The sequence below is a fragment of the Cricetulus griseus genome, chromosome 7, assembly GCF_003668045.3.
Source record: "Cricetulus griseus strain 17A/GY chromosome 7, alternate assembly CriGri-PICRH-1.0, whole genome shotgun sequence".
In the NCBI taxonomy this organism is placed as follows: Eukaryota; Metazoa; Chordata; class Mammalia; order Rodentia; family Cricetidae; genus Cricetulus; species Cricetulus griseus.
Window position 1 is genome coordinate 81281383 of NC_048600.1, and position 27634 is coordinate 81309016.

The 27634-nt window shown below is 43.4% G+C and overlaps 1 pseudogene; it reads left to right on the forward strand.

Moving 5' to 3' along the window:
• Positions 1 to 9480: 9480 nt before the first annotated feature.
• Positions 9481 to 10127, forward strand: LOC100766367 (annotated as a pseudogene).
• The last annotated feature ends 17507 nt before the right edge of the window (positions 10128 to 27634 follow it).

Here is a 27634-nt window from a genome sequence, read left to right on the forward strand (position 1 = left end):
TCCAAAATAGAGGCAGCTGTCACTATGGAAACTGATCATTACTTGCTGTGGTTTGCATGTCCTCATCTGAACATACATGGGAATTTAATCCCCACTGTGAGACATTAAGAATGTAGAAACTAAATCCAACTGCAGTATTTGCAGGTGGGACCTTTGGGAAGTAATTAAGGTTAAGGAGGCCATAAGGCCGAGGCCTTAATCCAAGGGGACCATGGCTTTATAAGAGGAGGAGATGGTGGACCTATTAATAGAACACATCTTCTTCTATCTGATGCCCAAGTCATTAAAGAGTCCCCTCTAGCACAAAGGACCTTGCCAGATACAGCCACCTGGTCTCAAACATCCAAGCCTTATAAATTACACATTCTGTGATAGCCCATTTCAGCAATAGAAAACAGAATAAGACATTTCTGGCACTCACTTTCCAGCCTTTCCTGCTACAAGGATATGCACATGACCAAGGATCTGCCAATCCAAATATATTACTCTAGGCTCTGACCAGAGACTTCAAATCTTAGTGCCCATAAGACCCATCGTTGTATCTTAATTTAAGCAGTTTCCTAAGTACCACTTCCAAAAGTCCGATGCCATTGATTCTGGATGAGGCATTCATATCCACAAGCCTGACATGTTCTCACATGATATTTGAAATCCTGGGTGGAAACCTATGCTTCAGACAGAGCAACTATCCTGGTGATCAAAGTGTGCTCCTGGGATGGCAGAGTGGCTGTTGCAGCCTTCGTTTACAGGGGATGCTGAATGTGTTTGGTGGTAGGATTTGGGGTGTGGTTACTGGTTATGTTGTTGCTAATATCAGTACTCCAGGCCCTTGACAATGTATGTTGCCCACTTCTAAATGGAGTTCATTGCTGCTCAAACCTGGTCAGAATAGTTGTATTGCTTATAGCAAAGAAGACTGGTCCATCCTGGCCTGGATACATAGCTGAAGAAGATCCTGAATGTCTGACCCTCCTGCCTCCACCACCAGGGTTACAGGCACACACCTCCTTGCCTGGTTTACAAGGTGATGGTGATTAAACCTAGGGCTTCTTGGTGCGTGCTTAGCAAGCACTCTGTTGTCTGAGCTGAACTCCAGCCCAGTCAGTGTTTTTCTATACGTACACTTTTTATGGGAGATCATATTGCAGGGGCAGACTGTTCTGTAACTCCTTTCTGTTGAAAGTATTCCACAATTCAGTTTGCAATAGCAGCAGAGCCTGCAGCATAGGATTAAGTGTGATTTGTTGACCTTATTGCTGATGTTTGATGTGCAGGTTGACTTAAATTGTTCACTGTTATAAATAACAGTGCAAAGTCTGACTCAAAATGGCACATTCTGAATTGGTTAGGGACTCGTCCTACAGCCTCTCCACAGTCTCAAAAATTCTTACATTCAACAAATATTCTTGAGAGTTTCCCATACATAGTGCCCCATTTGAGGCACTGAGGGTAAGGAAGTAAGTAAAACAGATAAAAACCCCTATTAATAATGAAGGGGCATAATAGAACACATTCATGGCAAACACATGGTCTAACTGATAATATGCCAATAACAAAACAATAACAATGGAGGGGCCATTTTTAAATGTTTGCCATCTGGCAGACACAATTCTAAACTCATTCTGTGCAGTTAATCCTCAGATTCTATTATTATCTGTCTTCCACCCCCCCCCACCAAGGGCCCTATTTTCCCTGACATTCCATCAATGCAGGCAGGACTGGTGTCAATCAGTTAAGCTGACCCCTCCCCAAAGCCTGTGATCTTGACTGGAGGAAGCAAAAGGAAGACAGAACTTGCTTTAGTTAAGGAAGTAAACCAGGGCCTGAACTACTCCAGAAAGAGAGCCAGGGCCTGGGCTGGTCAAGAAAGTGGACCAGAAAATGTGCCAGGATCCAGGTTTTTCACACTTTACTGCAGCTGTTGACCAAGAAGAAATGAGACAAAGCCTTACTCACTCCATAAGAGCACAAAACAGTTTGCCTTCTAACCCACTGACAAGTATAAGGCCATATGTTGTTCAGGAATACATTAAGAAAATACAGTCAACATGAAATCCACTTGAAAGTACAAGAAGAAAAAAGCAAATGATGCTTAAACCTAGACCAAAAGTGTCCATTGCCAGCTCAGTAGGAAGGAAGATGCCAGGACACACTTATTGCACCCACTGTAGGGTACAAGAAGGCATGGACTTCTGAAACATTACATCATTAGGCAAAAACAGATGCACACGAAAGGCAACAGACTGGGATTAATAAAAGTAGCATTCCAAAGGCCATAAAGAATGATCGTGAAGAAACAGAACAATGAGATTAAAATTCATAATGCTCTCACAGTGGGTAGAACCAAGTCTGCTTCAAAATAATAGAAGCAAAAGATACCATATATTGGTGGGAAAGTGGAAAAATTAGAACTCTTGTGCATTCCTTATGGGAAAAAATTTGACAGCTTTCACTATGTCTGCAGGTGCATATTTGTGGGTGCACACTCCCTTAGACTAGAATTCCATTACAAGATGTATACTCTGATGCAGGACATCCAAATATTGTTGACCAATAGAATTGCTTGATATAGATATAGATATAGATATAGATAGAGATAGAGATAGAGATAGAGATAGAGATAGAGATAGAGATAGAGATAGAGATATTGAGGGCTGGGGACATAGCTTAACTGGAATAATGCTTGCCTAACATACATAAGATCTGGAGTTTGATTCCAAGAACCACATGAACCATGTGTCTCAAGATCACAGCACTCAGAGAATGGAAGTAGGAAGATCAAAAGTTCAGGGTCAGGGCTTGGGAGATGGTCAGCAGTCAAAAGCACTGACTGTAATCCCCGGCATGCACATAACAGCTCACAATTATCTGTATCTCAAGTCCCAGGAGATCCAACGCTCTCTTCTGGCCTCCACATTCACTACACACAAATGGTACACAAACCCACATGCAGACAAAACACCCATACATATAAAATGAAATGGGAAATATCTTAAAGAAAGAACATATTATTATTTTTTTTGCTGGGCGATGGTGGTGCAAGCCTTTAATCCAAGCACTCAGGAGGCAGAGGCAAGCGGATCTCTGTGAGTTTGAAGCCAGCCTGGTCTACAAGAGCTACTTCCAGAGCAGCCTCCAAAACCACAGAGAAACCCTGTCTCGAAAAACCAAAAAAAAAAAAAAAAAAGAACATATTAATTTTTTAAGTTCAGGGATGTTGGCTACAGGGTTGTTGTTTTTAGCTTGAATTGCCTAAGACTGTTTCCAAAAAAAGTAATTAAAATAGAATAAAATAAAACATAAACCAGATGGACAAGGCTAAAGAGATGGTGGTTGCTGCTCTTGCAGAGGATCTGAGTTCAGTTCTCAAGACCGCATGGGTAGACTCACAACCACCTGTAGCTCCAGCTCCAGGGGATCTAACACCCTCCTCTTCTGTCCTCTAAGGGCAACTGTACACAAGAGAACACACACACAGCTACATATAATTAAAAATAAAATTTAGAAAGCAGGTTGTCAAACCACATCCTCTACCAATGATTAACCATTGTCTTGGAAGTCCACCTATCCCTAGTTTTACCAGCACCTAGAATGTGCCACAGCAACATTGTTCATAATTGCAAGAGCCCTAAAATTTTCCAGTATCCACATGCATATTGGGGCCACACCCTCCTGTAAGGATGACTCTCACATAGGTAGAATGGTGGGGAGGCAGTTTGAAAGAAAAGCCAGATGTACAACTCAATTTTATCTTCATATGGGAAATCTCCACACAGCTAGACAACATGTTGTATAAGAAGACCTATTCCATGGATTTATTGGCACACTACAGAAAATTCAAGAGCATGATACCACAGTTTGCAGCCTAGTAGTTTTGAGGGAGAGGAAGAGGGCAGCTTCTAAGACACTGGCACTATTCAGATGCCTAAACCAATTATGATAGCTTGCATCTTACTTGAATGTGATAAATAATCTGTAGGTTGGGGATGCAGCTCAGGGTGAGAGTGTTTGTTCAGCAAACAAACCCTCATTTCAATCCCCAGCACTTAAAAAATAAGCATTGTTTTGTCTTTTTGAATTATTTAATTAAATGTTGATTAAAAAATTTTAAATTCTTAAAATTATGACTACACATGCTAGAAGCCTTTTGGAGAACCAGCCAGCCAGGCCACACCGGATTCCACATCCTCAGGTACTGTCTTAGCTACTTTCCCATTGCTATAAAGAGACATCATGACCAAGGCAAGTCATGAAAGGAAACTTTTAACTGGGGCCTTGCTTACAGGTTCAGAGTGTCAGTCCATGACCATCATATCAGAGAGCATGGCAGCAGGCAGGCATGCTGCTAGAGCTGCAGCAGAGAGCTTACATCTTAGCCACGAGTTGGAGGCAGAAGGAGAGACTGGGCCTGGCATGGGCTTTTGAAACATCAAAACCTACTCCAAGTGACATGCCTATTCCAAAAAGGCCACTTTCTAATCCTTCCTAAACAGTCCATCATCTAGAGACCAAACATTCAAATATATGAGCCTGTGAGGGACATCCTTATTCAAACTGCCACAAACACTGAGATAATAAGATTGTCATTTTAATATGCTAAGTTTGGGGGCAATTATGTTTTCCAAAAATTCATAACCAATATAGTACAACCATCCAAGCAGGTTATTGAGTCTGATGCCAGAAGGAAGCAAGAGAGGAAAGAAGAGACAAAGAGGACAAGAGTCATTTTTGAGAGGGAACTGGATTCCTTATAAATTATGACTTTATCCACCCCCTCATTTGATGAAATATGAGGAATCTGGCCTACCTTCTAAGATCAATGGATCCCTAAAGGAGGTACCTGTGAGGTAGAAGAGTGACACTGGAAGAAAGGACAGGAACCTCCTCTCCTGGAGTCACAAACCACCAGCTGGAAGCTTCTGTGAGTGACTATGGATACCTGGGTACCAAAAGCATCACAGCTCATCCCTCTGTATAGGGAAACCCGCTCTCCTAGGTGAGGGTGGGCTGATCCTTAAGAGCCATGTCTAGAGGGAGTAAGGAGGACAGTTGCTGGAGGCTGGATAAATAAGAGTTCTGAAGACCTGGCTGTCAGCCTTTGAGGGGTCTACCTGTCTTATGACCTTGGACAGAGGCACACTGGCTGTCACTTTTACCAAATACCAAATCTCAGCACAGTGTTATCCAGGATGCCAACTGGATGAGGCAAACCAAGTATACACAGCCAGACTATATAGGGGAGATGTCAAGTAGTGACACCTGACCTTATAGAAAAGGAAGTGGTCTTTTTCATTCATGCAAGGGGACTCTGGAACAGCCTTGAAGGGTTGGGAGGTAGTGAGAAGGTCAAAAAGGAACAAGGACTGTGCTAAATACTTAACTTCTGAGCCTGCACCCCCACACCAGACAGTGACAGTGGATAAAAATATCTGAATGTCATGAAATGTTTACCCAAAATGAAACTTTGGAACTGGAAGTGACCAGACAGGACTGATATTTATAAAATTGGACTAACTTCAGTTTTTCCACTGCTAAGGCTGAAGGTGGGGTTTTTGGGGGAAAGGAAGTGAGTTACAAAATTAAAGACAAAAAAAAATTTGATACTGAAAATTGAAGCTAAGGCATCACTGAAGCCAGGCAAACTCTACCACAGAGCAATACCAAGACAAGGTCTCCCTAAGTCAGCCAGGCTTTACTCTAACTCAGGCAGGCCTTGAATTTAGAATCTTCCTGGCTCAGTCTCCATAGTAGCTGGGATGACAGGCCTGTGCCACCAGGGAAGGATACAGAAAACGTTTTCATTGTTGTTTTTGATTTTGTTTTGAGACAGGGTTTCTCTTATGTAGCACTGACTATCCTGGACTTGTTCTGAACACCTGGCTCTGCCTCTGAGTGCTGGAATCAAGGGAGAGAATGCACCACCATGCCTGGTTCAAGGCAAACTTCTTGCTGGCACCTGGAAAAGTCAGGACACTTGTGGTACAGCTGTTGCCCTCCTCCTGAAGGCTCAGAGGACAAGACTCCCACCCCATAACACCATTCACAATCAGAGATGCAGAGATCTAAAACTTGCTTAGGATGCTCCTGACCTTTTCCAAATACAATGCCTTCTTAGTTGCTAGGCCAACCATTTCTTACTCAACTTCCTGTGCTGATAGAATGTCCTGTGTCAACGCCGTCCAATATGATAGCCACTGGCCACATGTGGGACATGGTTTTAAATTTTATTGAATTGTAATTCATTTAAATGTCAATAGCTGAGCATGACTAATGCCACCACATTGAGTCATCCTAATTACAAACTTTTTTTTTCCTTTCCATAGCTTGTGGAAATATGGCTTCCTAATTTTGGAGTGTATCTTTTCTTTTGGCTATTGCAAGCTCTAATAAAATATCAGGGTCATCAAGCAAAATGGTGCATGCTTTTAATCCCAGCACTAGCGAGACAGTGACAGGAGGATCTCTGTGAATTCCAATCCAGCCAGTTCCAGACCAGTCAGACTTACTGGTCATCATGAAGTAGCAAGGTCATTTGGGGTATCTGGCTCTCATACAGCATTCATCAGCTCTTCCAGAGTCAAATTCAGAATGTCATTCACAGTAACGTTTGCAGGAGGCCATTTTGAGCCTTAAGCAGATATCTGGTAGTGTTGCAGAGTTTCTAAAACTGCACACTGAAATAGTCACAGACAAAAGTGACATGATATCGACCACGTGCTCTAGCTATTGTAGTGGGAAGCAAATGAAGAAACAATGTTGGATGGTATTTGTTGAAGTTGTGGGCTTGGTTCTTGGGAGTCTATTAGGCTGGCTCTCTCCTTTGTATATGTTTGTATAGTTTGAAACTGGAATATTCCCTATAAGCCCTCTGTGTGTCAGAGGCTAGGCTGCTAGCCTGTGGAGTTATTAGTAAGTGGTAGGGCCTTAAGGATGTGGGGACTAATGCAAGCAAATGATAACGGACTGAACTCCTGAAAATGTAAGCCACCTCAATTAATTGTTTTTCCTTTATAAGAGTTGCTGTGGTCATGGTGTCTCTTCACAGCAATAGAAACCCTGAGACAGGCATTTACTTTGTAACAGTAACAGAAAGATAGATGTATAAATATTTTAACTTTAAAAGTAAGAGTTCAAGCCAGGCACTGAGGTGTGCATCTGTAATGCCAGCTACTGGGGAGGCTGAAGCAGGAGAATTACAAGTTCAAGACCAGCCTGGACAAAAATTGCAAAACCTTCAATCTCAAGAATGAATGAATAAATAACCAGGATGTTGAATAAAATAAGAGAGTTCACATATAAAATTAAGGGCAATAGGAAAGCCAGTCAAGAAATTGTAAGTACGAACTTTAATGGAGATGTTATGTACATGAAGGGAAATACAGAATGAATCCAGTGGTCACCAGCCCATCACGTTGAGTTCAAACGCTGGTTCTGGCACCAATCTGTGTGGATGACCATAGGACTTCAGTTTTCAGCTTTGCTCAGCTTTAGTCTCCCATCTCCAAAGTGAAGATCACACTCCACCTTGCCTCTAAAATTTCTGTGGGAAGTGAAGAAGCCTATTTGTGTGATACTTAGCCAGCATCAGGCATATGATATAAACCAAATCACTCACCTCTGAGAAATAGATTTGTGAGCAGTTGTTTTTCTGTCATTACATTTTGTCCACACAAGGGTGTCTTCCTTTTATATTTAAGAGGGAAATTGGAGAGAAGGGAAGGGAAGAAAAGATAGAGAGAGGGAAATGGAAGAGAAGAGCTGGAGGGAGGAGAGGTAGAAATAGGGATAAGGGAAGAAATCCCTCTCTTGCTACTTCTGTTTTGAGAAACCATTAACAGAGTAAATCAGTAACTTCTTGTATGTTATAAACTTCAGCAAAACAGAATTCCACCTTAAGAATTCCACCTTAAATCTAGGCAACTGCAATTCTCCCCATCCTTGTCTTTGGGGATATGTATTAGGCAAGCATCCTCTGCTCTCCTGCTCTGGCCAGAGGATGGGGTCTTGTTCTGTAGCTGTCCTAATTCTCCCTCCCCAAAACTCTCCAGGCTGATAAATAGACCACTTAGTCTTTCTTTGTAGATAATACGGTGCTATTTCCCCTTGCTGTTACATCCATACCTTTTCTGTAACATATAGCTTTGCATTGCCTCTTCCCAGTCTGAATCCTTTCCACACAGCAGGGATAAGTATAAACCGAAAACCTTGGCTTATTCACTCCATGCCACGCCCCCTCTGTGCACAGGAAGGTGGACACAAGGGCCACAGAAAAAGCTCTAAGCCAGTTATCTCTATGTTCACTCAAGAATCATGTTTCTGTCTTTTATATCACAAAGACACTTTGTACTTTATCTTCAACTGCCAGTGTATATGGTAGTCATCAAACTGAAACTACACTAAACCACATAGGAGGAAAGAACCAATGACGATAGATGGTAGGTATATAGGTAGCCAGGTAGCCAATAAATAAATTAAATGGCTGATAGATGGTAATTCCATATAAATGATCAGAAGATAGATAATAATTATATTGTGGATATCTAGATAGCTAGATGGTAGATAGATGATTGACTGATAGAGGAAAGATGATAGATAGATAGATAGATAGATAGATAGATAGATAGATAGATAGATGTGGGTAGTTCATTAATAGATAACAGAAGATAGATGTAGATGACTGATGATAAACAGAGGTAGATGGTAGGTAGATAAATAATAGATGATAGATCTATTGCTAGATTGATGGATGATAGGTGCTTGAGAGATGATAAATAGAGAATAGGTAGGTAGGTAGGTAGGTGATATAGAATAGGCTTACATCACTGGGAAAGCCAAGAAGCAGACCTATCTTCAGTACCTTTGGGCCTGGCTAACTCAAGTGCTCCATGTGTACATATTTCCATGTATGTCTCCCTCTCCACCATTAGGCTCCACCTTCTGCTTGCTAAGTCTCATTAAAACCTGCTTCAGCAGCTCCAAGCTCACAGGCTACCATCCCAACATTAGGCAAACAAATCTTATCTCATGACCCTCACTGGGTCTTATGACTGCTCTGAACCAATTGCTGAGATTCTGATAGGCTGACTCTGGGTTGATAACTCACTCTTAGAAGCAAAGGATGCCCGATAACTTCAACATTTCTGCGAGAAGAAGAAGGATGGCTTCTTTGCTAGCTAGTTCTTATGTCAACTTGACATAAGTTAGGGTCATCTGGGAAGAAGAAATGTTAACTGAGAAAGTATCTCCATAGGATTAACCTGTAGGCAAGCCAGTGAGACGTTTTGTTGATTGATGATTGATGTGAGAGAGCCCAACTCACTGTGGGTAATACCACCTGGATAGTATAAGAAAGCAGGCTGAATAAGACCATGGGGAACAAGCCAGTAAGAAGTATTCCTCGCTGGGCTCCTGCTCTTGCCCGGGACGGAGGCAGAAGCACTGCGTTTGGAGCTGGTTCGCGTTACCGCTGTGCATCAGCCAATGTCGGCCTACTCCTACCGCCCGGGCCTGGCCCTGCTGCTGGAGCTGCGCTGCCAGACCAGAGCTTCCAGTGGAACGTCTTCCAGCGGGTTGATAAAGACAGGAGTGGAGTGATTTCAGACAAAGAGCTTCAGCATGCGTAATCCAGTGGTACTTGGACTCTGTGTTTAATCCAGTGACTGTTAGGTCAATCGTTTCTATATTTGACCGAGAAAACAAAGCTGGCGTGAACTTTAGTGAATTTACAGGCGTGTACATCACAGACTGGCAGAACGTCTTTCTCGCCTATGACCGGGACATCTCTGGGATGATTGACAAGAACGAGCTCAAGCAAGCACTCTCAGGTTCAGGCTACCGGCTCTCTGACCAGTTCTGTGACATCCTCATCCGAAAATTTGACAGACAAGGACGAGGGCAGATCGAATTTGATGACTTCATCCAGGGCTGCATCGTCTTGCAGAGGTTGACAGACATATTCAGACGCTATGACACGGATCAGGACAGCTGGATTCAGGTGTCTTATGAGCAGTATCTCTCCATGGTCTTCAGCATCGTATAACCAGGCCCTGTGAACAGCAAGCACTGCATGCAAAAAAGGACTGAAAATGCCAAATCCCTTCCCTGTGATGAAACAGGGCACAAGTACAGTTAGAGGCCGTTCATCCTATAAGCTGTATAATTAATACTTGGGGACCTGGATGTACATATGTGAATAAGCTGGTTAGTAATTCTGTAGTGGCACCCTAGCTACACTATTATAATACAAACCTTGGGTTTGCTGACTAATTGTGCCATGAGGTGAAACCGAATATTGGTTCAGGATTCTGCTCTCAAACTACCATGTTCTTTTCTAGATGTCTCTAATTCTGTAGTTGAAAATGCTTTTATTAGCTAATAGGATTTTAAAATAATATGGAACTTGCACAGAAGGCCTTTCATGTGCCTTACTTTTTAAAAAAAGAGTCTATGTATTCATTGGAATATGTAACGTAAGTAATAAAGTAATGATACAGACTAAAAAAAAAAAAAAAAAGTAGTATTCCTTAATGGCCTCTGCTTCAGTTCCTGCCCCTGGGTTCCCACTCAGTTCCTGCCTTGAGTTTCCACTCTGATTTACTTTGATGATTGACTATGATGTAGAAATGTAAGTGAAATAAACCCTATCCTCCCCAAGTTGCTCTTAGTCATGGTATTTTATTGCAGCGGTAGGAACCCTAAGAAAATTTCCCTTCAAAACAGAGAGGGAATTAAATGGAAATAGCAAGTAGATGTTGAGAAAGAAAAACAGCTGTCAACTCTGTGGCAATGACAACCTTTAAACTTGCCTTCTGATGCAGCCAGCAAAGCTGCCTAGTGCAGTCTCCCCTGTCTACAGAACACTCTCCTACCAGAAGTCTCTCACGCTGGCATCTTGGGCGCTGGCCCAGGAAATGCAATCCTCTTCAACACCATTGACATCGCCAGCTGCTTGCTCCCAACATCCTCTCCTTTCTCTTGCAAAGTCACAAGTGTCATGGATGCACAGCTGCTTCACCACTTGTGTCCCTAAGTCCTTCACTGTCCTTCTCAGAACCTTAAAGCTTCCAGAACACATTTCAGATTCCTTTCCACCAGATCACTGGGCAACAGCTTTAAGACACAGCACACACAGCCCGTCGTGTCTTGGACAGTACTTGGTACACATGGTGTTCCTCCATGCTTGCCAGGCATAGTCACAGGAAGGTGTCGCCTCATGCTGGGACACACAGGGCTTGTTCCACCTGGCTGTGGATGCTGCTATGATACACGTGCACTATAGTACCTGGCTTCAGGTTACAGAATCGCCATTCTGAGTGCTCCAGAACTAATTTCTATTCTTTCCCTTTTCCAGCAGGCTTTAAAAGAAAAGAGAAAGAAAGAAAACTAAGTGTCTGGCATGGTGACGCATAACTGTAATCCCAGCACTAATAAGGTAGAGGCAGGAGATTTGGGAGTTCAAGGCCAGCTACATAGTAAATTCCAGGACAGTTTGTGCTACTTAATGAGCCTGCTTCAAACAAGGAAAGAGTGAGAGAGGGTGGGGAAAAGACAGAGAGAGAAGGGAGAGAAGGAAACTAAGCTGAAGATGGGATCACAGAGGTGATTCTGGAAACTTATTATCTAAGCTAGGTGGCAAGTAATGTGTGTCTCTTGTATTATTAACTGGTCTCTTGGATTATTTTACAAATTTATAAAGTCACTGAATACAATTCAAGTCACAGATCCAAAACCCTGAGCCAGAGAGATAGCTCAGAAGGTGAAGTAATTTTCTACCAAGACTGAGGACCTGAGTTCAATCCCTGGGACCCACTCGATAAAAGAAGAGAACCAACTCCTGAAAGTTGTCCTCTAACCTTACACACACACACACTCACTCACGTAATAAAGTTTGATGACGTCATTCCCCAAACTTGTTCCCATGCTCTTTGTTTGGCACACAAAGATCTTTGTGATTCAGCTGGCTCTCCTTTCTTCTCACATGTTACACACTGAACATTTCTGTCCTCCCAAATTCACTTGTCCCACTATCATTGTGATAGCATTTGGAGATGGGGTCTCCGGGAGGCAATTAGGGACAGATAAAACTGTGAGGGTGGGGCCCTCACTGTGAGATCAGTGACCTTTTAAGAAACTCAGGCCTAGTAGTGCACACCTTTTATCCCAACACTTAGAAGACAGAAGCAGGAACATCTCTATGAGTTCAAGGCCAGCCTGGTCTACATAGTGAACTCCACACTAGCCAGAGCTATAGCTATATGTAACTATGTGTGGTTAGATCCTGTCAAAAGAGGAGGAGGAGGAGGAGGAAGAGGAACAGAAGAAGAAGAAAAAGAAGAAGGAGGAGGAGGTGAAGGAGGAGGTGGAGGTAGAGGGTGTAGGAGAGAGAGGAAAAGGGGAGGGAAGGTGAGGGGAAGGAGGAAATAGAAGAGGAAAATGTAACATTTCTGTCATCCTCTCCCTTCTCCATCACAAGGACATGGTGAGAAGCAGTCACACAAACCAGGAGGAGAGTCCTTGCCAAGTACTAATCTGTTGGTAATTTGATCTTGGACTTCTGTCCTCTGGAACTGTGGGAAATAAATGCCTGTTGTTTAAGCTATCGAGTCTGTGGTACCATAGAATCATAACCTAACCAAGACAGCACCCTCACTCCCACAACAGTCATTGCAGACCTCTTAATGTGTCAGGTTCTCCCTTGAACCACATTTTGGAAGATGTCTTTCCTCCATCCCCTAATTCTTATCCACACTGTACTTAGTTAAGTAAGCTAACAACAAGTCCCTATAACACACTAGCTTAACAATATACATTTCATGGCTGGGGAGATGGCTCAGTCAGTAAAGTGTTTGCTAAGCAACATGAGGACCTGAGTTCAGAATGAAGGGACACTAGCCCCACTTGGGCATGTTTCTCTGGCAGGTCTTTCCCTTCTCCCTGATTCCCTTTGCCTTGCTAAAAATGTTAGACCCTGTTCCTAAAGCTAGCCACCAAGGTCTATTCCCTTATTTGAACACTTCCTCCTCCTGAGGCTAACTGCCAAGGTCCAGCTATCAAAGTATTGAAGTCCAGCAACCAAAAGCCCTTTTTGTCTCATCTAATTAATATGCCCAATCAAAATTAAGCACCTCATCTCTTTTAGCTAGGGTTACTATTGCTGTGAAGAGACACTGCAACCATGATTAAAGGCATGTGCCACCACACTGGGCTCTAAGACTCTCGTTAGTTCCTTTTCCCAAGTTGGAATCTTAGCTAGGTGGTATCTTGCATGGAGGTCACCACTCCATTTACTCAATTTCTTAATTCTTTTATCTCTTTGAATACAGGACTTAGCTCCATTCCATTTCCTGGTGCTCTTTTTCTCCTCAATTTTTTTTTTATTTTGCCATTTCCCCCACTCAGCTTGCTTCTTTTCACAACAAATCTTTATTAACATTACCACTAATAACCATGCAGCAGAGTCTATACTAGGCCGTTTTGAGATTTCTTCTGCCAAAGGAATTAAACCAAAACTCTTCACTTTAGCCTCAAGCAGACTCTCCAGACAAGGGCAAAAGGCAGCCACATTCTTCTCCAAAATATCAAAACAACAATCTCTAGGTCACACAGTAACATTCTTCTCCTCTGAAACCTCTTGATCCCCACAGTTCATCCAATCACTCAGCACCACTGTCTGCCATGCTCCTACTAGTATGGCCTATTAACCAGTGCTTAAAGCATCCCACTGCTTTCCAAACCCAAAGAACCAAAGTCCAAATTCCTCCAAGCAAACACATGGTCAAGCAATACCCCATTCCCTGGTACCAACTTCTGCCTTTGTTAGGGTTACCATTGCTGTGAAGACACATCATGGCCATGGCAACACTTATAAAGAAAACATTCAATTGGGGTGCTCACTTACAGTTTCAGAGGTTTAGTCTATTCTCATCATGAAGGGAGCATGAGAGTGTACAGGCAGACATGGTGCTGGAGCTGAGAACGCTACATCTTGCATGCAACAGGAAGTCCACTGAGACACTGGGTGGTATCCTGAGCATAGGAAACCTCAAAGTCAGCCCCCACGGTGACACACTTCCTCCAACAAGGTCACACCTTGTAATGAGTCTTTTTTGTCCTGCCAGCCAGCTCCCAAATAATGGCACAGAAACTTCTAATTAATTATGAAAGCTCAGCCTTTAGCTTAGGCTGGTCTCAGCTGGCTCTTATAACTTAAATTAGCCCATTTATATTAACCTACATTCTGCCATGTGGCATTGCCTCTCTACCATCTTGCATCCCCTGTTCCCTCTCTGTCTGGTGACTCCACCCTTCTTCTTCCCAGAGTCTTCTCTGTCCTCGGAAGTCCCACCTAACTTCTTCCTAGCTACTGGACATTCAGCTTTTATTACACCAATCGTTGCAATATATTTTCACACAGTGTATAAATGCCCCACAACAATACCTGTTCTAATAAAGCCACACCTCCTAATAATGCCACTCCCTATGAGATTATGGAGGCCAAGCACATTCAAAGTACCACATCATCCCAACACAGGTGTTCCCTTTTTGTCTTTATAAACCACCATTTCCCCATATGCCGCTTCTGTCTCCTCTCTGTCCAGAGACAGTCCTTTTACCCCATCCCCAGACAAATACTCCTTCCCCCTTTCCCCTGCTCCCTTCTCCTTCTCTCTTGTCCTCTATTTCCTGACTTTGTCTCTTAGTCCATGCCCTCTGTTCCTTTAGGGCAATTAAATCTCCTTTATGCTGAGAACTTGGTCTTGGAGGTCCTGAGCCGATCAATACTTTTCCTTTCATAGAACCCCAGCACCCACATAAAATGTCACACTTGACAGAGCACACCTATTACCTCAACACCAGGAGGTGGGGACAGGAGGGTCCTCACTGGCTAGCTGAACTATATCCAATTGATTCCAGATTCAGCTCTTGTCTCAAAAGCTAAGGTGGAGGGTGATAATGGAAGACACAGGCTGTCAACCTCTGGCCTACACACACACATGCTCAGGTACACACACACACACACACACACACACACACACACACACTCACACACACACACACACACACACACACACACACACACACACACACGGGTGCGCGCATGTAAGCACACAATAATAAGAACATACATTTCTTCCTGACATAACAGTTCTGAGATGAGCATCCCATGGTAGTGGATTGCTCTATTCCTCATGGTCACCTGCTTGGCTGAGGCTGAGTCACCACCACCTGACAGAGTCCACCCTGCAGGCATGAGAAAAGTTAGAAGAGGCAGGCAGGTCTATGACCAGTCACATGACAGAGACTTCTTACAGGCAAAAAAGGATTTCATTCGTTTCAGTTACAGAGGATGTAGTCTGAGTTGCTTGGCCCGGCGTGCTCGCACGGAACATCATGGTGGTGGGAGCGTGGGGCAGAGAAGCATCTTTACTTCACATGGACAGAAAGCAGAGAAAGAAACAGAAAGAGGCTAGGAGCCAGAACCTGCCCCCGGTATCCTACTTCCTCTTGTTAAGTCCTACTTCCCAAAGTTCTCCAAATCTCTCAAAATAGTACCCTCGTCTGAGACCAAGCGCCCTGTATGTGAGCCTTTCCAGCAACATCGGCAGCAGGGTGGGGGCGGGGGTGGTGGTGGGAGGAGCAGTTCATATCCAAACCTCAGCACCCACATCGTTTCCACTCCTTCTATTGGTAAGAAATTGGTCACATGCTTGCTGCTAACTGATTGGATGATGGGAAATGTGGTCTCTTTCTCTCTAGACAGCCACATCCCTGCCTACTGTTCTATAGTGAGGGAAAGAGAGAACGCCAACAAGCATGAAACTCAGATCTTAGTTTCTCTGACGAAGCCTTCTCCAGCCCTGACCTTTCTATATATTACACGCCCTTGCTGTGAGAGCTTAAGACACTTCTTGTCAGTCATCTCAGTAGCTTCTCAACCCCTGCTGCTCAGTATGTGTTACTTATTCATATCGGATACCTCTTGAGTTAAAGTATGGGGGATTCATTGTGATTTGAAGGCTCTGTGCAAAATGAACATATAGTATCTCCTGTTCAAAAGTAAGAATTTTAGGAAGGTGACAACAGGACATTATGGGAAAGCATAGAGTCTTTCCCAGCCCAGGACCCTTTGCCTCTTCGTGAGTTATACATCCATGAAGTGGCATAAGCATACAGTCCTTGTCTGGAGAATTCTTTCCCTTAGGGGGCCATAAACAGTATCTACCCCCACCTTAGACGGTCCCAACAGTTAAACCAAAGTTCACTCAGGGGGCCCAGTGGGTTACTTACAGAGCACAGTGAGGGGCTGCTTACAGAAGCATGGGTAACCCTACAGCAGTCCCACTAGAAAGTCTTCTCCCAGTGTGAATGATGACTTCCTGTAGCCGATTAGATGGAGCACCTCCATTTGACCTCCCCAGCCTACATACTCTAGCAGCTGAGCTTTCCCTGAAAACCAAGGCCACAGGCAACTGCAGTAAAATTTCATACACATGGCTGTGAGTAGTGGCTGGAATCTCAGGTGATCCACCAATGATTCTCCCCACCCCCTGCTTCTTTTTTTTCCTCCTTTTTATTTATTCTTTGTGTCTTTCTCCATCCCATTCATTTCCCCACTCCCTCATATGCACCCTCTGCCCTTGCAAGCTACCTCTTCCCAAACAAAACAAAATTTAAGAGAAAAAAGAAAGAAGGAAACAAATCAATCTCGTCATGGAAGCTGTAGTGTTACACAGTGAATCACACAGTAAACCCTTTTATCCACGTGTCTTTACTTGCAAGTGTTCATTGTAGAGAGTCATTGGTATGGTCCAAGGTCTCTGATTTCTACTGACCAACCCTGCAACTACCCAGGCCCAGAACCAGGATTATGAGTTGGCCCACCCCCTACTTCTATGAGGGGATGTCAAGAGTTCACACACGCTCCTCGTTGTGACAGATTCTTGTAAGCAGTCACTGCTATTCTGATGAAGACGGCTGCTTTTTTGCTTAGAGGACCTCTTTCTACAACATTCCTTCAACAATGAGCAAGTTAAATGTAACACTACAATGATTAACTACAGGAAAAGCGGAGTAACTTCTGGGTACTCGTGTGAAGAGAGTGGAGATGGATCAAGTCACTCTTGTAAATAGTCAGAAATTTGGTCTTTCCTTCCCCACAGGCTAAATGCTACAGAGGTCATCTGGTCTTCCCAAGGCCATCCCTTCAGAGCGCGGGGCTCAGCGGTCCCCTAACAGCCCACGTGTGGCATCTCATCTCCTAAAAAGTTGCCTGTCAGCAGACCTTAGAAATCCCTGCGGAGCACTTTTCCAGCATCTGCTCACACACCTCCAGCAACAGGCACTTCCTACCTCCCCAGGCTGCTCCTTCTGGTTTTGACAGCTCTGTGGATGAAGTTCTTCTTAGAGCCAAATTCTACTTCCCTGTGACTTCCGCCTGCTGGCTGAGAGCCACACAAAGGAAAAGGTGACATGCCTGTGTTATGCACGTGTTTGTTTAAAGGGCTTTGGTGTTTATTTGCCTGGAAGACGAATGGCCAATAAGCTGCACAGGAGTGACACTGGCCTGGGAGTGTTTGCCTCAGACTAGGCTAAACTGTTTTGTTATTCTTTTCTTTTGATGGGTTGCCAACTCTGAAAAACCTGGAGAGTTCATACAAAATATAGTATCCAAGCTTGCAAACCTTGGAAGCGATGGCAGTATTAGATGCCCTTGCACTAAGGACACTGAAGGATGGATGTTGGGGTGGGCAACTGTCAATGTTACCACAGCCTGCTGCTTTGGGTACTTGGGACCCATGCATTCATTAAACCTAATGTCAAAGCCCTGGTAAAGGTAGATGTTTATGTGCCTTCCCTGGGAGGGAACAAAAGAAGCCATTGAGGATAGGCTTTGGAGAAAGGTCATTCAGTGGGATGATTTCCCATTTGTCTTTTCTTCATCCTGTTCCAAATGCAGAGGTGCTGGCAGGTACTCCAGGACTACAGTGTGACCATGGCAACCTTAAGGATGGAAGCCACACAGAGGAGCATCAAAACAAGCAGCAATATTCTGGTTAAGGGTGATTAGAGGTACTTCTCATCATCTCTATCTGCCTCTAAAATCCTTTTACCTGAAGTAAGGTAGAAAAAAAAAAAAAACAAATATGCCTCATCAAAACTACTCCTGTGTAGAATTCAACAACTGAATTCTGTCCACCCTGGGATACACCTTCTTCTCATTGCCTTTTCTTAATTTGGGTTTTTATTATAGAAAAGTCTACATGCATATACATATGTAAATAGAGTGAACAAAAAAATGAATTAGGACCTTACATCTCGTCATCTAAAATATTGGTTCAAAATAGATTATAGTTCTAGTTATAATAGATAGACCTATAAAACTCTTAGAAGAAAGCATAAGAGTAAATCTTCCTGATGCTGGTTTTATCAATAATACTTAGTCTGGTACTAAAAACATAGACTATAAGGGGGGAGGGGAGAGGGGAGAGGCTGGGGAGATGATTCAGTGATTAAGAGTGAAAACTCTGCTTACAGACCTGAGTTCTGTTCCCACTTACCAAATTGGGTGGCTCTTGCCTGTAACTCCAGCTCCAAGACATCCAATGCCCTTTTTCTGGCTTGCACTCAAGTGTCCATATCTGTATGGAGACAAATCAATATCCTACCAAAATCCAAAGCTTTTGCCCTTCAAATGTTACCATAGAGCAAGTGAGCTGATAATCACAGAGTGGAAAGCTATTTCCAAAGTACTACCGGGTAAGAGCCTGCATCCAGGAAAAAAAAAATAAAGAAGTGCTACAACACTATTTAAAATATCTAAAGGTTTTTTTTTAATGTACAAAGAATTTGAATAGACATTTCCCTAAAGAAGATATACAAATGGTCATTAAGAAACACATGAAAACATTTTCAAGCTCATGAGCTGCCACAATGAGAGACCACCTCACACCTACTGGGACGGCTAGAAGCAAAAATAGCAAGTATTGGCAAAGACAGGAAGAAATTGGAAGCCCTATGAGTTGCTGGGAATTGAAAACGGTGCAGCTGCTGTGGAAAAGCGTCTGGCGGAGCCTCAGAAAGTTAAACATAGAATTACCATACGATCCAGCAGTCTCACCTCTAGGTATACGGCAAAAAGAACTGAGAGCAAGGACTCGGAGCTTTTCTACCAATGTCTATAGCAGCACAATTCACAGCTGCCAAAAGCTCAAGTAATATGACTGTCCAGCAACAAAAGAATGGATCAAATGTGATAAACACAAAACAACTTGTAAAGTGATGTTTCCCAATAAAAAGAGAAATTCCAGCACACGCCACACACACACACACACACACACATACACACACACACACACGGAGAGAGAGAGAGAGAGAGAGAGAGAGAGAGAGAGAGAGAGAGAGAGAGAGAGAGAGAGCACGCAAGAGTTCTTGCTGCCCTTCCAGAAGACCAAGTTTGGAACTTATGTTGGGTTTCTCACTCAGCCAGTTGAAACCCCAGATGCAGGGAGTCTGATGCTCTCTTCTGGGCTCTATGGATCACACACACACACACACACACACACACACACACACACACACACAGAGAGAGAGAGAGAGAGAGAGAGAGGGAGATTTAAATTGTTTAAGTCTTTAAAACTGGCTAAAGTGATGTTATTATCTACATATGCATATTCATAATAAGATTAAAATTATAAACAAAAGATGATATTGGCTGCTGGTGAGAATGTGGATAAACCAGAACCCTGCTGTGTTCTTGGTAGGAACGTGAAAGTGTGTATTCACTTTGAAAAGAGTCTGAAAGTTCCTCCAGATCCTAAACACAGACTCTCACAAGACACAGCAATTCTACTCCTAGAAATACTCAGGAAGACCTACATCCACATGAAAGTGTTTGCAGGAGTGCTCAGGGTAGAATTGTTTGACATGGCTCTAAATGGAAAGAACCCAGAACCCATCACAAAATGTGACATATACACAACATTGAACAATGAAAGAACAAAATATTGATAGCATGTGAATTAACTGGGAAAACATGGTAACTGAAGCCAGTTGGGCAAGACCATATGTCTATCGCATGCATCCATGAACATATGAGGGTCTAACGTGATAAAATAGGTTAACTCTTGCCAGGGACAAGAAAGAGGGGCCATATGGAGAGGCTGCTAATGATCACAGCATTATGTTTGGAATTTTCTCTTTTTAAAAATATATTTCTAAAAAAATAATTGTTTACTTTATATGTGTGAACTCTTTTGCTTGAATGTATGTGTGTGCCCCATGCGTATGACTGGTACCCTCAGAGATCAGAAGAGTGTGTCAAATCCTCTGGAACTGGAGTTGCAGATGGTTGTGAGTCACCTTGTGGATGCTGGGATTCACACCTGGGTCCTCTACAAGCGCTCTAAACTGCTGAGCCATCTTTCCAGATGCTTTTGAAAACAGACTTGAAGACAGGATGTAATGGTTAATACTGGTTGGCAACTTGATTTGATCTGGAATCAACTAAGGGGCAGGCTTTTGGGGCAGGCCTATATAAGGGCACTTCATAAGAGGACTAACTGAGGGATAACAATCACCCTCTATAGTGGGCATCACCTTCCAATGGTGGTCCACATATAAAGAAGTTGCTGCTTTTGTGCATGCCTACTTTCTTTTCTCATTCATGAGCACATCTAGTCTGTTGTTGTTGCAACATCAGAACCAGCTTATTTAGCCTTCTGCTATAGACTGAAGACCAATGGCTCTTGTGGTGATGTCTTTGCTTGTACAAATAAAGCCTGTCTGGGGGTCAGAGAATGGAGCTTGCCACTAGCTAACCATAGAGGTCCGGAGGTCTGTACAGACAGACAGGCAGTGAGGCAGCTGGGCAGAAACAGGATATAAGCATGGAGAAACAGGAAATTGTTCTCTTGTCTACTGAGATGCCAAGGAGGTAAGGTGTAGCAGTGGCTTGCTCTTTCTTCTCTCTGATAGCTCAGCATTTTCCTCTATATCTGCCTCTGGGTTTTTATTATATAGACCAATTAAGAACTCCATTTACAGGCTCTCTAGGCATCATCCAGACCATCAAGGGGAGATTGGGAGCATCCAGGCATCAGCCTTGGATGGAGCAGCTACCAAGTCATCAGCCTCCCTCAGTGTGTAGCCATGAAGCTTACGTAGTGCCCCAAAAGGTGCCAATGATTGAGGAAAAGACTCCTGGCATTAACTCTTGGCATCCACAAACACATGCACACAAACACACATTCTCTCTCTCTCTCTCTCTCTCTCTCTGTCTCTCTCTCTTCTCTCTCTCTCTCTCTCTCTCTCTCTCTCTCTCTCTCTCTCTCTCTCTCTCTCTCTCTCTCTCCTTGTGTTTAAAAGACTGTTCATTCAAATGAGAACTTCCTCAGAGTTCTAGAGGCCTCCAGATAGCAGCTGGAAAACTCAGATTGTTCCTGAGTGGGGATAGATCGGAGGATTAATCCTTCTCAGGAAAAACCATAAGATCCTAAGAGTGCACTACAATAAGGCTGAGTGTATTGCTCAGTTGATGTCTTCTATCTTGGATTCTCAGTTTAATCCACTAATGCCCTTAGGACAGGAATTCCTTTGTCCCTTTACTGACTTAGAACCTGCTGTCATATCCCTTACAAAATGAACACAGCTCCTCCCTCTGTCTTGAGTAAACTCCACTTAGCCTTTCCGCTCACCACATATTTTTATTTTTTTTAAATCAATGATTTTTTTCCCTCTGGCCTCTGCCTTTGGAATTCAGCTGGCTAGCAAACAGCTTGCCTGAGGTGCTTGATCCAGGCCTCTGCTCTTATTAAACACATGACCTACAGCCACACACTCAAACTTACTTCCCTGTAAAATGGAGACAACCATCCTCATTTATGTGTGGGTTAAAAGGATGGCATGATAAGGACTTTATAAGGCATTATCTTAATGCCTGATGCAAAATAGTCATTCAGTGGTTGATTGTGGTCCCCATCCTTTTGATAGCAAATACACTGAGTTAGGTCTAGTGTGTACTCCCTTCCAGCCAGACAAGATGGCATTCCTGTCATTATTGCTTTGACTTTAAGGAATGCACTCATCTCTTTTCGAAATATGTTACTGTTCTACACTAGTAATAAGCATTTATTGAGTGCTTGCCCTGTAGCAGGCAACGTACCAAGAGGTTTTAGTGTTCCCTTTCATCTCGCCTCACTATTAACTAAGGATCATTTCAGAGATGAGAAAACTTGGATTTGAGGTCCATTGCTCAAAGAACAAATAGCTTGCCAAGGGTTTTTAAGACCACCTACCTGCTTCTAGAAGCTTCCTAATACTTCTTCCCTGCCCAGTCTGAGCTCTGCCTTAGGCTATTCAGTTCCCAGAGACACAAAGAGGGTGGTTCTCCTACTGCAGACCCTGGGCCCAGCAGACTCAGGCTCAGGCTAGATATGGGTCATGGCAGTGTGGGGAGGGAGAGGGACTTCCTGAGAGCCATTGCCGAAGTATAAATGTCTCCTGATGCCCGGCTCTTCACCTTTCTGCATTGCTTGTGTGGGGATGTCCCCCAGGGCCTTGGGGATCCTCTTGACTTGACCCAACACCCTTCTTGGAATTCTGATTCTGTTCTACCTTACTGGCCCTGGCCCATGGTACGGCCCTAAGTACAAATGCAGCTCCTTGAATGGCTATTGTCTATGCTGCCTAAACCATGGATGGGTTGACATTTGACATATTCTCCCCTACTTCAGCATCACCAACACAGTTGCAGCTTACGAAACTGGTCCCCATATTCCTTTAGATCAGAAATGGTTCCACTCATGTGCAATATAAGCCTCTTCCCCAACCCCATCTCTCTCCTCTGTCTAAAACACAAATGAGGTTAGATATAAACAAATAAGTTTTAAGTTTCCAGTGATACAGAATGGTAGAGAGCTTGCCTAGCATGCCCTGGTTCATCCACACATACACACACACACACACACACACACACACACACACACACACACACAGACACCACTCCCCCCCCCACATTCTGCCCACATATAACATACACCACCACCCACATATACCACACCACACACACACTGCCCACATTTACCATTCACCTTTCCCACACACATATACACAGTGCCTACATATACCACCCACACACTGCCCACATACCACCCACACACTCTCTATCCACATATCCTATACACTCACATTATATACATATACCACACACCACCCACGTATAACACACACACACACACACACACACACACACACACACACACACACCACATTTACCACTCATGCACACACTCTGCCCACATACACCCCTCCCAAGAACTGTGTAGCTGTGTATAAAGCTTCCTTCCACTGGCCTCCCCACCCAGCTCACAAGACAGGAGAATCAGACTGTGGCTATCACTCCCTGACATCACCACAACTTCTCATTACTACACCATCACATTCATGAAAATGGCATCTCTGGCTCAGTGGATAAAGTGCTCACCATACAAGCATGAGAGTCTGGTGCTCAGATCCCCAGAGCCCACATAAAAGCTGAACACAGTAGCGTAACATCTGTAACCCCAGTTTCCCTGGGAGATGGGAGGCTAAATGGAAGTCTGCATAAAAGCTCAAGGGAGGCACAAAGAGGCTATGTCAAGACAAGGTGGGAAGCTGAGGACTGACCCTCAAGGCTGGTTCCTGACCTCCACAGGAGAGTCATAGCTCAGTGGGTTGACTTAATGTGGTTCCTGCCCCAAAGTAATTCTGCTGTCCCTTCTTTGTTGCTACTACAGGAACCCATAGCACATCTGCCTGTGTGTATAGAGGCCAAAGGGCAACTAGTGGTATTGTTTATTGGGCACTGCACATGTTTGCTAGCTTTTTTATTTATTTGTTTGTTTGTTTAGGGGTGTGTGTGTGTGTGTGTGTGTGTGTGTGTTTGTGTGTGTGTGTGTGTGTGTGTAAATGTGCACTGCCATGTGAAAGTCAGAAAAAACTTGTAGAAATAGGTTCCTGCCTTCCACCATGTGGGTTTCTGGGGATTGAACCCAGGCTGTCAGGCTTAATGACAAGCACTGTTATGCACTGAACCATGTCACCAGCACCCCACCTTGTTTTCTTTTTTTTAGGATTTATTTTTACTTGTGTGTATATGTGTTTGTTTGCATATATGTACACATATGTGCAGGTACCTATAGAGTCAGAATAGGGCATTGGATCCACTGGAGCTGAGTTACAGGTGTCTGTGAGCCACCCTATATAGCTGCTAGAAACAGAACTCTGCAAGAGGAGCACAGAGAAATCTCTCCAGCTCACCTCTACTTTTTTTTTTTTTTTTTTTTTTTTTTTTTGAGACAGAGTCTCTCATGAGCATAGAACTCACCAAGCAGGCTAAACTGGCTGACCAGCAAGCCTTGGGAATTCGTGCTCTGCCTCTCCAGCACCAGGCTTTTGTTTCTTTCTTCTTTTAAAATATGGCTTCTGGGGATGGAACACTGGTCTTCATGCTTGTATGGCAAGTATTTTAGTAACTGAGCTATCTCACCAGGCCATGACTGGGTTTTCAACATATTTCCTAACTTAGTCTTTAGAAAAACTCTATGAGGTAGATTTTATATTATTTTACAGAGTTCTTCACAAGCTTAGGAGACTAAATAATGCCTAGATGCATGTAACTAATACATGAATGAAATAGTTTTTTTTTAAGAAAAGGTATTTATTATTTTATTTATGTGTTTGTATGTGTGTGCCTACATAAATTCGCATACACAGCCTGTGTGCAGGTACTCACCCAGAGTTATAGGTGGTTGTGAACTGCCTGAGAGCTCACCAGACGCAAGTCCTCTACAACAGGAGCACATGCTCTTAACCACTGAGCCATCTCTCCAGCCCTAGATGAGATAGATCTTAATCTAACTCTAAACACAATGTCCTGAGCTGAGTATAGTGGAGGACTCCTGTAGTCTCTGCTACTCAGGAAGTTGAGGCAGGAGGATCACTCTGAATCATTGTGCTTGAAATTAGTCTGGACAACAGAGCAAGGCCCAAACTCAAAAAACAAATACAACATTCTTCCCCATGTTCTTTGCTGCTGTGTTCAGCATCAAAAATTCTCCCAGAAATTTTATCCCACAGATGACGTGTGATAAATAAAAATTTAGTAACCCTACTTCAGGTCATGTCAACCTGAACATAATTATGTTTGTTGCAAGGAAAGTGCATCTGCTAACTAAATATTAGTCAAAATACAGAAGAGTGGTGGTCACAGCTGGGTGGAATTTGCAGTCCCAAGACCCATGTGCCAATGCATATTTCTGTCTTTAGGCTCTCGGAAAATTTATATTCCTGATCCGCCCTTCAACTGGTAATTACCCAGCGTCTGTTCTTTTTAAATCCTTATTATTTTTTATTCTTGCCCAGATGTGAAGTTGAGCTGCAGTGATTTCAGGGTTGCAGTGAGGGGTCCAGCTGCTGGTGTTGGGAAGCATCCATGTTTTGGTTCTTTTCAGTCCTTCAACTTGAATTTATGATGAGGCGTTGATGAATAGTACCCTTCCTTCGGCTTTGCCCTCTTTGCATGTGTCTGAGTCTGCGATATCTTTGGCTTCATTATGCGGATGTGCCTCTTGCTGGAAAATTTATGTGATGACTGATGCCAGGATCCTGGAACCAGTATTAGGGATTTGTGGTCCAAACATGCTTGACTCAACTCTGCAATATATCCCCAGTGAGACTCGGGAGAACAGGTAGCTTGTGAATCTAAAGCTCTATCAGGATCAGGATTTGAGAAAGCTTCAGGCCTGAAGGGGGTAGCAGACATGTGATGGGGTTAAACTTTGAAGGACCAAAGTGATCTTAGAAGGTGGGGATGGACGGGAGAAAGAAGACAGGATGGGTGATATGTTTACATGTTTGCAAAAGGTAGGGCAGTTCCATCTACAGCTTTGTTACTCTGAGGCTATAAGAACTTTCTAAACTTGGTTAAATGCACTCATTTCTATCAGAGTGTGGTAACTGTAACTCCAGCACTCAGGAGGACTTTAAGTTTGAGGCCAACCTGAACCTCTGTCTCAAAAACCAAATAAACAAATGAAAAACCCAAATCAGCTTTGGAAGCACAGGCCTTGTGTCAGTTTCAGTGAGAAACGCCCCCCATAGGCTCATGTATTTGAATACTCAGTCCTTGCTTGGTGGTGCTGTTTGGGAAGGCTGTGCAAGAGAGTGCATACAGATGAACTTGTCAGCAAGAGTGAAAGCCAGCAGGCAAAAGGTAGATGCTTCCTTTCTTGGTCCTTTTAAGTAGTCTGCCACCAGAAGGTGTGACCCAGATTTAGGGTGGTTCTTCACACCTCAAATAATCCAATCAAAAAAAAAATCCTTACAGAGTTTGATTGCTGATGTAGTCGAGTTGACAGCCAAGATTAACCATTACATTTCTTAAGTTGCTCTTGGTCATGGTGCTTAATCACAGCAGCAGAAAAATAACTGTTATAGACCTGTAATCCTAGCACATGGGGGTGGGGAGAGCAGGCAGACCAGGCAGACCAGGAATTCAGCATCACCCTCAGCTACATAAGGAGTAAAAGCTAGTCTATCTTACATGAGATTCCTTTCTAAAACAACAAACTTGGTAAAAACACAGAAAATTAAGTTCACCTACTTACTGGCTTTATAGATTTTTTTTAACTCCTTGAATTCAAAAGCTATTGTAATTACTTATTTCAAAACCTATCGTTCGATCATGTCCTGTTAGTTCTGTGGGTCAGGACATTGAAAGGGTCCCAACTAAGAGGTTTTGGCCAGTGGTATGAAATTTCAGTCAAAGTGGCTATGGCAGGGGCTGGCTGGACATCTTTCTTCAAGTCATTTCAGGGCCTCTGAAGGGAGGAAGGGTACTTGGGAAGAGAGAATAAAATACACAGTGCTGGCTTATGGCAGATGTCACCTACTCAGGAAGATGGCAAATCCAGGTTCCTGGAGGTCTGAGGGAGTGAATCAGTCAGGATTCAGCCTAGGAAGTGAAAGCCATTTCATAGAACCAAGACGTTTATTAGAAAGTACAAGCTAGGAAGGCTACCTGTGGAAATGATAGCCACAGATATCTTGAGGGAGTGTCTCTTAGGCATCCCAGCAGCAGCAGGAGAGCAGGTGCTTCAGGGTGACAAGGAAGGCTGCTGGCAGTGAGCTGAGTGAGTAGTGGTGGCTTCATCTGCTCCTCTCCCTCCCCTGCCTCACACAAGAGCCTCTCATGGGATCGTCTACCTCAGTGCCACTCTGACAAAGGAACTGACTGTGGTATGACCATGTGTGTGTCTTAGAGCATAAACAGAGTTAGGACTCGGGCAAGGGAGATTCCTGAGTCCTAAAGTACAAAACCTAAGGAAACACTCAAAAGGCAGCTCTACACTCATATAACCCTGAGCATAGGTGCCTCCCAAAGGCTTGAAACCTCCTGTCAGTCCTGTGTAAAGTGGATTTTATTTTACTGGAGACTTGGCATGGATTTTTTTATTTAAAAAAAGATTTTATTTATTTTATATGTATGATTATTTTATCTGTGTGTATGTATGTACATCATATGTATGTCTGGTACCTGCAGAGCTCAGAAGAGGCCATTAGATCCCCTGGAACTGGAGTTACGGATGGTTGTGAGCTT